Source organism: Eurytemora carolleeae, unplaced genomic scaffold, assembly GCF_000591075.1.
Source record: "Eurytemora carolleeae unplaced genomic scaffold, Eaff_2.0 scaffold111, whole genome shotgun sequence".
Lineage (NCBI taxonomy): Eukaryota > Metazoa > Arthropoda > Copepoda > Calanoida > Temoridae > Eurytemora > Eurytemora carolleeae.
In genome coordinates, this window is record NW_019396201.1 from 379,423 (window position 1) to 391,820 (window position 12,398).

Consider the following 12,398-nt stretch of genomic DNA (forward strand, 5'->3'; position numbering starts at 1 on the left):
GCATTATTTTTTAATACATCAAAAATACATATATTTTATTTACAAGGAGCAACCAACTCCGAACCAATTTATTTTGTTCACCATGAATTGATATTCATGGAAGGCTTCCCTTTCAGGGACAATAGACGTAATTTCAACATGACACCCTCCATCAACAAAGTGGCATGTAGGATTTGCAACGGTGTCCTTACGATGAATGAGATATCCCTGTTTTTCTCTTGGAAAATTATTTTCAATCGTGGTTTCTCTTTAAAAATAACTTTAGAATTTAAAACGTTTTTTGGATAGAAAACAACAACGATTTCTTCCTCTTAGATAGAAGTATAAAAGCGTACGCATACGGATACAGATTGTCACATGAAATTGCATCTACACTTCTTTTAACTTAAGGAACTTTGGGACCAATTTTAAAGTTAAATATTTCGAATGTCGTCTTCTTGACAAATTTTTTCAACTCAACTTAAACGAGGATGGATTGGAAAAAATTCCCGCACATACAGAGCTACCCACAAAGGATGAGACTTCAGTTTGCTCTTATTTCTTATATTTAAAGTTCCTACAGCTTTATACTTGCTTTGTTTGCCAAATAGTTTACAATGATACCTAAAAGGAACTATAATCAATGGAGGAATACCGAACCAACCCTTCAAATTAACATGGTAACCAAGTTTAAGCTTGTCATTGAAGTCTCATATCCTTTGTCAGTAACCCTGTATCGTTGTAGTAGAATAGTAGAATATGCTAAATTCTGATTATTTACCGTCGTCTTCTATATAAAAACAATTCCTTAAAGTCGTCTTCTTTTAGAAGTAAAAAAGTAAGAATGTAATGGATAAATTGGAGTTTCTGACTAATATTAAATTAATCTACATATTCTATGAAAAATACATTATTTAATAATTAAGTACACAATTTTGCTTGAATCGAAAAATTTAAAACATAAGACGACATTTACAAAACTCTTGCTCTAAATCTTTTGAAAATTAAATGGTTAAGCCCCCCCCCCCCTCCCTTTCCCACACATTTTCCTGTAAACGCCCCTGTTATGGAGTACGTAACGGTATTCATGTACATAGTACATTTTACATAATACATTTTACACTGCAAACACTGAAATGTCGTCCTCCTTCTATAATGCAGGGTGTCCCACGAAACATGACAGTTTGTGAATAGTTTTGAATGTCTTCTTATATATATTGTATATATATTAACGATTTTACCATAATATGACTACTATATAATCTTTTTTATCCTTCCTTTAGGTATATACAGTAAAACCCTTAATAACGAATACATCGGAAAAAGTTATCAAATGTCGTCTTTACAATTTGACAATAAGTTTTATACTATATTACGTAAATTTCAGTGTTTGCATAAATAAATAAATAGCCATGAATATGCGGGAACAGTTTTAGAGTTCCATATAATCATTTAATTAAAAAAAAACTAAATATCTGCAACAATCCATTAACAGAAAGTGAAGAATACGACATTTGATGAATTCTTTCGATGTATTCGTTATTAAGGGTTTCACTGTATCAAACAACTTAACAAATTGTGGAAGAAGACATTTTAACTATTCACCAACTGTCGTGTTTCGTGGGATACCCTGTATCTTATAATATTTTGGAATTGTTGTTTTCATTGCATTTGAATGGATTACAGCTTCTTCTTTGCCCTAAAAAGCATGGTGGACATATGCAGTTAATCCGGGATTTCCAAATGATGTCTGCCTGATTCGTAACTTCTGCCTGATTCGCCTGATTCATAACTTAAAATTTGAGGGACAGAGTGGAAGAGGATAAGAGATTTTTTTTACTAGAGAAAGCAAAGCCAAAAATCAGTCTGTTGTTTAAAGGGGCTGTAAGCGTAATTTCAGTGACTCTCCATGCAAAGGGGCAATGTCCGATTCACAACAGTACCCTTGAAACCTTTGTTTGATTAATAATTTGGAAGACCGTTTTTCTAGATTTAAATGTGTTTAGATCTAATAATTTCTGTATTTTTCCTACATGAAAATCTAATTTATACTTGATCGGACATGCATGCATGGAAAGTATCTTGAAAATGAACTAACAGTCCCTGTACTGGTTTGTTGAAATATCTAAAGCGTAGCAATGACGGAAAATTGGTTTAAACTATACTCAAAACAATCGATATTACAGACATCAAGTGAAAATTAGTTTTTGAATTTTTAAATGTTTTATTATTTTATAACTTTATGCTCATATTAAGGACAGGGTGAGGGGGGGGGTGCTACTGATCTTTTCTGTCTCTGATAATCAAGTAATAATCCCCTATTGGACAATTTATTGAACTATTACTCATCAGTCGTCGATATCGTCAAATGTAGGTTTTTCAGATAAATTAGATTGTACAAAAAATCTAACCTTTCAGGGTTCTTCCAAATAACGTAGGTAAAAGATTCACAAATGGAAAGAATTATTTGGCGTACAGCCTAAAAGAATATTTGAGTATATAACTTAGTTTGCCCCTGTTTGACAATATAATAATTCCATTTTTTGGACAATTGCTCTTAAAAACACAATTTAAAGGGCTAAAATGAAGAAATAAATCTTTGTGTATGATTCTGCAGTGAGGCTTGTAGCTTCGCGCTACTGCAGTGTTGTTTAGCTTGTATATTTTATCAAATAATGGCGAAACGTAAGAAGTAAAGCAGGATTTTAGATAATTTTTCGACAATTTTTAGCTGAAGATGATATTTTCAATGATTTTTACTCATGATATTCGACCATTTTTCGTTGCCAATGAGTACTGACCTGTAAAATCCGACCCTATGTTTTTTTTCAGTTTTGACCTTTAAATGGCGTTTTTTAAGAGCAATCATACAAAAACGTTTAATGGAACAAACTTTTTTATCATTGTAGAATTTTTCCCAAGTTTCCTTTGAAGGGGCGTCGTCTTTTTACAATTGCACTATCCTCAATAGGAACAGGAATTGGTTTGGACATACAAGAAAAATTGAGAAAAGAAAATTGCCAACCTGGTTTTTGTTTTTGTTAAACGTCAAAAAATTCACTAATGCAAGCGGGGGAAAAGATCTTCATTTATACTTCGTCTTTGGTATCTAAATATCCGAGTTGAATCACGTGATTTCAATAACGATGAAATCGTTTAAATTCGTTAAAAATTGAAAATATTTTTTGCAAAAAGAAAAATCAAACATTTTCAAAATGTGAAGACAGTATTCAGTGGTTTCTTAATTACGCCATAGCAACATATTTTAAAATTTTTAATTTTTCTCTCTTATCGTCATTTTTGTATGGCAATATTTATTTCACAGAAGTTGTTCAGGCCAACATAAAATACCCTTAAAAAAGTAAAAAATATTGAGATTTCAAAATAAATATTTTTAAAATCGGCCAGTTGCAAAAAGTTTAATTTGTTTAGTAACGTGAAACCAGTGAAAACGGCCCAATCTTAATAGTTAATCCATAATTGCTGTGGTTGCAAAGCTTGCCATTGTACGGCACTCGTCAAGCAGAAAAAGTTAACTTGAAAAAGATTAGTTTTTTACTTAATATGCTAAACCCTGATGCATATTCCTGGCAAATAATATGTAATTATTGTAGAGGCTTGAATGCAACCAATTCTGAATTCACAGAATAGGGGAGATGTAACCATGAATGCAACCAATTCACAGACAAACAGCCAGACATATATATATACAGGGGAGTATGTATCCATCCATGTATGGATATGTGAGTCATAAACTTTAAACTGGTTGGGTTTCTCTCTCTCTCTCTCATGGTTAAGCTCCAGGTTGGGTTTAGAGCTCAGTCTTTGCACACCTTTACTCAGGGTGAACACTTACATACACACAACATACTCATATATGTACAGTTACATACTGTACATGTACAGAAACAGAAGGCGTCATAAAGAGCGCAGTGATAAATTAGTGAAAGTTAATCAAAGTGCCCGGAATTATCTTCAGGTTTAGATTGCGTATACAAGGATGGGTTTGAATAAGTTTCTCCAGGTTCTAAGTAAAGCAAGGAAGGATATAGCTCAGCGTTATCAAAATAAGCGTCCTTCGTAATTTCTCAGTTTCTTTGTCAGAGTATACAGTAGGGAAGATTTAGATTGGAAGTAGTTAAATAAATAGCACAATGTTGCAGAAGAATAAAGTTAAAATAATCTTTTTACTTTTAGAAGTAAAAGTTTCATAATCTTATAAACATTTTAATGCAATAATAAATTGAGTTTTTTTTAAACGAAATGAGTTTTAACGAGTAAGAAATTGTTGTTAAAAAATATATAATGAAAGTTTTCAGAAAAATTTTAAGTAAAATTATCAATTTTTCGAAAAAGTCTTTTTCACAACACAATTTTATCGTCTTTTGAGATTAAAATGTGACATTTTTCTCACGAAAACTTGGCTGACCAGGATGTTTCTTTACTTTACTTTCCCAAAGGACAATAAATTTGACTGAACACCCTATACTGTTGATTTGACTGAACACCCTATACTGTTGATTTGACTGAACACCCTATACTGTTAATTTGACTGAACACCCTATACTGTTGATTTGACTAAACACCCTATACTGTTGATTTGACTGAACACCCTATACTGTTGATTTGACTGAACACCCTATACTGTTGATTTGACTGAACACCCTATACTGTTGATTTGACTGAACACCCTATACTGTTGATTTGACTAAACATCCTATACTGTTGATTTGACTGAACACCCTATACTGTTGATTTGACTAAACATCCTATACTGTTGATTTGACTGAACACCCTATACTGTTGATTTGACTGAACACCCTATACTGTTGATTTGACTGAACACCCTATACTGTTGATTTGACTAAACACCCTATACTGTTGATTTGACTGAACACCCTATACTGTTGATTTGACTTAACACCCTATACTGTTGATTTGACTGAACACCTTATACTGTTGATTTGACTGAACACCCTATACTGTTGATTTGACTAAACACCCTATACTGTTGATTTGACTGAACACCCTATACTGTTGGGGGAATCAGGTTAGTAATGTTGATCAAAAGGCGGTTAGAAAATATGTAAGTGAAATTAAGCTCCATGAATGAGTATTTTTGTATATAAACTGAATTAAAGAATTAGATTTTTGCAAAATTAACAACAGTAAAAAACATTTACATGTAATAGAAAATGGAATTAATAGCAAATAAAATAAATGGAAGGAATAAATACCTAGACAAGAAATTAATAGAAAGATTGATTCTTGTGAAATGAAACAGTAAGAAAGAACTGAACACTTGCCACAAACTCTAATTTTCCAATCTCTACATTTTTTAACCTGATGGTGTAAATCTTTGATATTTCAAACTTGGACTTTTTGATAACCTGGCAGAATAAATGAATGAATAAGTAAATATAGATATGAATATGAATATTGAATATAACCTGGATAAATGAATGAAATGAATATGAATATTGAATATAACCTGGATAAATGAATGAAATGAATATGAATATTGAATATAACCTGGATAAATGAATGAAATGAATAGAATATTGAATATAATCTGGATAAATGAATGAAATGAATATGAATATAAATATGAATAACCTGGATAAATGAATGAAATAAATATGAATATAAATAACCCGGATAAATTAATGAAATGAATGAATAAGAATATAAATATGAATAACCTGGATAAATGAATGAAATGAATATTAATATGAATAACCTGGATAAATGAATGAAATGAATATGAATATGAATATGAATATGGATAGATGAATGAAATAAATATTAATATGAACAACCTGGATAAATGAATCAAATGAATGAATATGAATATGAAGTGAATAACCTGGAAGAATGAATGAAATGAATATTGATAACCTGGATAAATGAAAGAATGAAATTAATGAATATGAATAAACAGAATGAATATCTATGGAGAACTATTTTAAATCGTGTTTGCCAAATAAATGTCAGAGAAAGAAAACTTAAAACTGAAAAATGTAAACTCGGGTTTCTTAAAGGGAGTGTGTGCGTGAAAAATGAAATAATTTGTTTTTATCTGATATTTTATTGATGAGAGAATTGTGATAAACCGTTCGTCGCTTAGCGCCGGGTAGTCAATAAGGGAAATCCTACAGTTGGTTTATCGGTTAAATCATATAGATAATTTAAAGCTGATTCTTGAATTTTTGTTGTAAAAAGATTCCAAATTCCGAACTCTTATCCTACTAACCAATGTTAAATTCTGACAATTTTCTTCCCTTTTTCTATTGAATAAATCCGCATATCATTTTTATTAAGAAATACTAAGAAATAATTAATTTTCAGAAAGAAAAACAAGGATATCTTAATTATTGTTTCCCAGGTATGAAAAAGGGTACCGTATCTAGGATATCAGGCATGCCCGTTTTTCAAAAGAGGGTCGCATAAAAATTACGTTGTCAGTCCCTTTAAGATTCTTGATTATTATTAGTTCAGAACCAGACAGTCCCTTTAAGATTCTTGATTATTATTAGTTCAGAACAAGACAGTCCCTTTAAGATTCTTGATTATTATTAGTTCAGAACCAGACAGTCCTTTTAAGATTCTTGATTATTATTAGTTCAGAACCAGACAGTCCCTTTAAGATTCTTAAATTATTATTAGTTCAGAACAAGACAGTCCCTATAAAATTCTTGATTATTATTAGTTCAGAACAAGACAGTCCCTTTAAGATTCTTGATTATTATTAGTTCAGAACAAGACAGTCCCTTTAAGATTCTTTTTTATTATTAGTTCAGAACCAGCCAGTCCCTTTAAGATTCTTAAATTATTATTAGTTCAGAACCAGACAGTCCCTTTAAGATTCTTGATTATTATTAGTTAAAGACAGTCCCTTTAAGATTCTTGATTATTACTAGTTCAGAACAAGACAGTCCATTTAAGATTCTTGATTAATATTAGTTCAGAACAAGACAGTCCCTTTAAGATTCTTGATTATTATTAGTTACAAGACAGTCCCTTTAAGATTCTTAAATTATTATTAGTTCAGAACAAGTCAGTCCCTTTAAGATTTCTAAACAAAGGATGATAAATTCAATATTAGCTTCAAAAAAAACATAAAATTTTATCTTATTACATAACCTTTTTGGTAACAAATAATTGTGCATTGTTGCAAAAAAAATCTATATTTGACGAGGCATTTTGAATGAAAGTTCAATTTGTTATTTGAATAAATTGTTTGTAATGTCGTATAGACCAGATTTTGTTTAAAGAGGATTATCTTCTCTATACGTAAAAACCTCTATATTATTGTAACCAGAATTATTTCAGTGCATTCACTGATAGAGAAATACAGCTGTGCAATAAAGTTATACAAATCATTTATTTCAAGATAAGACAGAAATAAATGATAACGACCTTTCCAAGGAGGTTGTCCAGGTTGACATCTCTAATGCTTCTATACTCCGAGCTCTCAGGACGCAGAGAGACGAAGTATGAAGGGGGGGGGAGGGGGAGAGAGGAACGCCCACTCTACCTCTACCAGCGATTCTAAATAATAGAATAAATATGAATTTGTTTGTTTCTTGTTAGAGAGTAATGGTTTTTGAATGGACCTGTATTTACTATCGAACTCAGCGCTATAAAACTTATAATAGTGAATAGAAATATAGACTTTCCAATATGTTTTCATGAGAAGATGAGCGAGTATATCAGATAATTGTATACCTGAATATTAATTCTGATAGGAGAGTTGCAGCGCAGGTTAGTGCAAACTGAAGTATTTGATTCAGTTTTATTGTTGTACAGTATACACTGTACATATACCGGTTTACAATCAGGATTCTATGTATATAATTTATCCTTCTCCAGGGTCCCTGCAGTACAGTAAGGAGCGGGGGGAAAGAGAATANTTCTGTATATTCATCCTTCTCCAGGGTTCTACTAATACAGGAAGGGGGCCGAAATATTTGGTTCAATTTCTTCTATGTATGTACAGCTTGTACAACATTGGGGGGCAGGAAAAATTGAAAATGGAACATTTTCAAAGCCAGTGAAAGAAATTGTAACATTCATATGCAATAAAAACATTTCATTACAGGAATAATTACATGCATTAGATCTAATACAGTACATTATTGTTGTAAATAACTAGAGCACAGATTATGTACATTCAACATAATTATTTGAGAGTTCAACTGTGACACTGTTCTTGAAACAGTACAGGAACAATTAAGTCCTCAAATCAGTGACAAAAAATCTGATAGATCTGATAATAAATGACAAATCTTGAAACTGCATGAAACCACATTCAAGATGGTACATTCCAAGAATGTGTTTAACGCTCAATATTCAACACAACATCTGAATCAGAACAAGTGAATAAAGAGTTCTGTTCAGTGCTGAGTTTAAGCATATTCTGTGTGATGCAGAAATAAACTCACAAGAATTGCTTACAAGAGAGTGTAATTCATTTACATGAGAGAATAATGCAGAGCTTTGATGCATAAAAATATCTCAAATGGGAGAAAATGTATTTGAAAAATAACACTACATCTCCTTTTCACTTGGATGAGAAAATAGATCTGCTCAAGCAGGATCTTGTAAAATAAACTCATGGTCAATATCAGTGAAACTGAAATTGACATTGGGACTTCAGTCTTTATTAAACCACCTGTAGCAAGGATAGACTGAAGTCTATAATTGACCACCTGGATCAAAGGGATAGGAGGTGATCACAAACTGCGATCTATGACATCGAATTTCTTGAATAACAGATTGGATGGAACATTCTTTATTTGCAGAAATTCTAATGGCACCAGCACTGAGACTTACAATAAAGAAATCAGGGATTATCTTAGTTCTTGGCTGTGCGGAATCAGAATTTATACCGACATGTACAAACGATTTAGTATCATGGGTTAGATTTAGCAGCTGAGACCTGACTTCTGTTCTCTTCTTGATAACATCATCCTCTGACCCTATCATTGAAAAGGAATTCACCCAGTTAAGAGAGTTGGGTAGATCATGGTTACCAGAAGTATCAGTTTCATGGATTTGCTTGAACTTAGCTAAATTGTGTTTAACTGGTTTGTCATGCATGTGACAGGGTAAGACTAGTTGTCTATGATTTGGCTGAGCTTCTCCTTTATCTGAACCAGGATTAGCAGGATTGGAGGAATTAGCTGGTGAGAAACCTCTTTTTGATAGAAGAGGTTTAAGTTTTCTGCATGGGGCAGGAAATGAAGTGCTGCTATGTTGGACTTGTGACGGCTCTTCATCTGAGCTGCAGGAGCCATGAGTTGATGATGAGGTCACAGACACATTCGATTGTACATAATGTGTAGCTGTAGAAGTTCCTTGGAAGACTGTTCTGCACGGGGTAGGAAATGGAGTGCTGGTATGCCCAACTTGTGACAGCTCTTCATGCGAGCTGCAGGAGCTATGAGTTGATGATGAGGTCACAGACAAATACTTTTGTACATGGTGTGTAGCTGAAGCAGTTCCTTGGATGATTCTTCTGCGTGGGGCAAGAAGTGGAGCAATGTGCTTGCTTTGAAACTGCTCTTCATCTGATCTGCTAGAGCTATCAGGCGATGTTGAGATCACAGATGAGTCCAATTGCATATGATGTGGAGCTGTAGCAGTTCCTTGGAAGATTGTTCTGCGTGGAGCAGGAAAAGGAGTGCTATGTCCATCTTGTGACAAGTCTTCACCTGAGCTGCTGAAGCTATGAGTCGATGAGGTCACAAGAAAATCCAACTGCACAGGTAGTGTAGTTGGAGCAGTTCTTTGTTTGATAGTTCTGCGTTGGGCAGGAATCGGACATCTACTATATCCACCTTGTGACGGCTCTTCATCTGAGCTGCTGGAGCTTTGAGTCGATGATGAGGTCACAGGGGAAACTAATTGCACAGGTTGTATAGCTGGAGCAGTTCCACTCAAGATAGTTCTGCGCAGGGTAGGAATTGGAATTCTGCTATGTTCACCTTGTGAAGGCTCTTTATCCAAGCTGCTGGAGCTCTGAATAGAATTGGAGCTGGTGAAGTTTCCATAAGTGAAGAAATCAGAAAAGGATGAATTTCTTTTAAAGTCTTTCAGGGCTGAGACAGGAAGTGTGTGCGTCATATTCACAGAGCCACGAGGAAATGGGCTTGTATATTTAGCACTAAGAGAAGATATTCCTTGCACAGCACGCTTAGAAGTATNCCCCCCAAACAAACCTCTATAGTTGCGCCCAGGATGAGAGGGATCATTAATTGTAACACAATACATCAATGTTAACTAAGCTGTATAACATATAATATAATACAATAACAAGATAAACATGGATCTATCAAAACAAGATCAACATGGATCTATCGAAACAAGATCAACATGGATCTATAGAAACAAGATCAACATGGATCTATTAAAACAAGATCAACATGTATGTTTCGAAACAAGATCAACATAGATCTATCGAAACAAGATAAATATGGATCAAAAAAGATCATAATCAACATGGATTCATCAAAACAAGATCAACATGGATCCATTATTACAAAATCAACATGGATCCATGAAAACATGATCAACATGGTTTGTCAACTGAATAACCAAATTAAACCGATTTTATGTACATAGTTTATAGCTCAAACGATGATATCTAGATTATTAAATCTATAGATTGAAAACTCCAATCCTTGTTTTTTTCTCCATGAAGAAACTAATTGGCTGGTTTAAACCATTGGTTGAACCTCTAGCCTGTAATCTAGGCTGGTTAATATCTGATTCGTCTTCAATAATATTCAATTTTATTTTTCAAAATATAATTAGGAGCGAAACACAAGCTGAGGGGGGGGGGGGTGTAACCGCTGCATCAGCCTAAAAAAGGCAGGAAAACTGTCCTATAATGTTGCAAGCTGTTACAAACAGTTATAAACTATTTAACTTCTAGACACGTTACGAACTATTACGAACTGTTACGAACTGTTACGAACTATTACGAACATTTACGAACTGTTAAAACAAACATTTACGAATTCTGTTATGCGCATTGAGCATGAGAAGACTGAGAATTGAGACACATGAAGGAAATAAAAACATTATGGAATGTTGAAAAGTTGAAACTGGTTCTTTATGGTTCATCTCTCGTCAGTATAATCCCTAATTAGTTTACAGCTGATTGTAAACCTAAGAAAAGGTTTAAGAAGGGTAGAGTAGAGGTTTACGATAAACCTTTATTATGGGAACATCATCTGCTCGTGGGAACTAGACCCCCCTGAAGAGGGGGGGGGGCAATATTGATTTTATTACAACCTACAAGAAAAGTCTGGATTAGAAAGGTGATACAACGTCTAAAATGATTTGAATTTAAAATATGGAATTGAAAAAATAATGAATTATTAAATGAATGAATAATTTCTATTGATAGATTTTGTCAGGAAATTCCAACTTCTTAAAATACAATCCTTCAAAATCTGTCTTTACAGACCTTTCTTCATTCTATCCTGATCAGGGCTGACAAGATGATATTTAACAAAGATTGATAACCCGTCCAATACCCCCTCCCACCTGTCAATCAAATCTATACTCTGGATTTCAAACAAACTTCGCAATTTTTTCACAAATCCGCGATATTTGACAAATGTCAATTTTTAAGTAAAAAGGTTTTGATTGTTGAAAAAAACATCAAGTAAAAATGAAAGAAGAACACATTTTCAAAAAGATATTCTTTAAAATCAAGAATATTTAGATCGAAAGGTTCTACTTTTACTTAATTCCGTGCGAAGTAAATGTTCTATATACTGTTTAGTTTGTTATTTATTTAATATATGCGGCGATAAAATAATCTTTTTAGTTTTTTTGACTTTTCAATATCAGAATATTGGCTTAAATATTTGATATGCAATCTGTAAAAACATTATAGAAAAATGAAAGTAGAGGGTANGGGGGTAGTAATCCAAACGTTATCATTAATTGCAGTGATACTAACACCAAAATCTAATAAATATTGTACTACGCAACGCGTGCAGGTTTTTAAAACAGATCTTTACGTTGTTCACGTCAGAAAGAGATTATGGACCAAAATTGGGAAAACTTTTAGTGCTTTTTTTAAATTGTGAAACATAAGATAAGTACTTTTAAATGGTCGGATTAAATTATCTTCTCTTGGAAAGATTAATCCTCTTTTCTTGATAAAATCCGAAGTTTTGAATTATTGAATGATCGGATTATTTTTCCACTAGAATAAATGAGTTTAACTGAATAGTACAGTTAAAAGTTTTCAACTAAAAAGAAATTGTCTCCAGTAGCTGTTCTCTGAGTTACTTTCTTCCTTGGTTATATAAAATATACATATAGAACTTACTGGTTTCACTTCTTTTCATCTCTACAATGTTAAATGCTTCTTCACCAAAACATGATTATATTAATTT

At 32.9% G+C, this 12,398-nt stretch overlaps 1 long non-coding RNA gene across 2 annotated transcripts; it reads right to left on the minus strand.

Annotated features, from left to right (window-relative positions):
• Window positions 1–1,668: 1,668 nt before the first annotated feature.
• LOC111697979 (uncharacterized) lies at window positions 1,669–7,874 on the minus strand. 2 transcript variants are annotated; one of them, XR_002764433.1, is made up of 5 exons: window positions 7,708–7,874; window positions 7,399–7,530; window positions 3,005–3,088; window positions 2,391–2,458; window positions 1,669–1,760 (listed from the first exon to the last, which is right to left on the minus strand). It is a non-coding gene; the product is annotated as an uncharacterized LOC111697979 (long non-coding RNA). The 2 variants fall into 2 exon arrangements; XR_002764432.1 differs by lacking the exons at window positions 1,669–1,760; window positions 2,391–2,458; window positions 3,005–3,088 and having other exon boundaries at window positions 7,345–7,530; window positions 7,708–7,866.
• Between the last annotated feature and the right edge of the window lie 4,524 nt (window positions 7,875–12,398).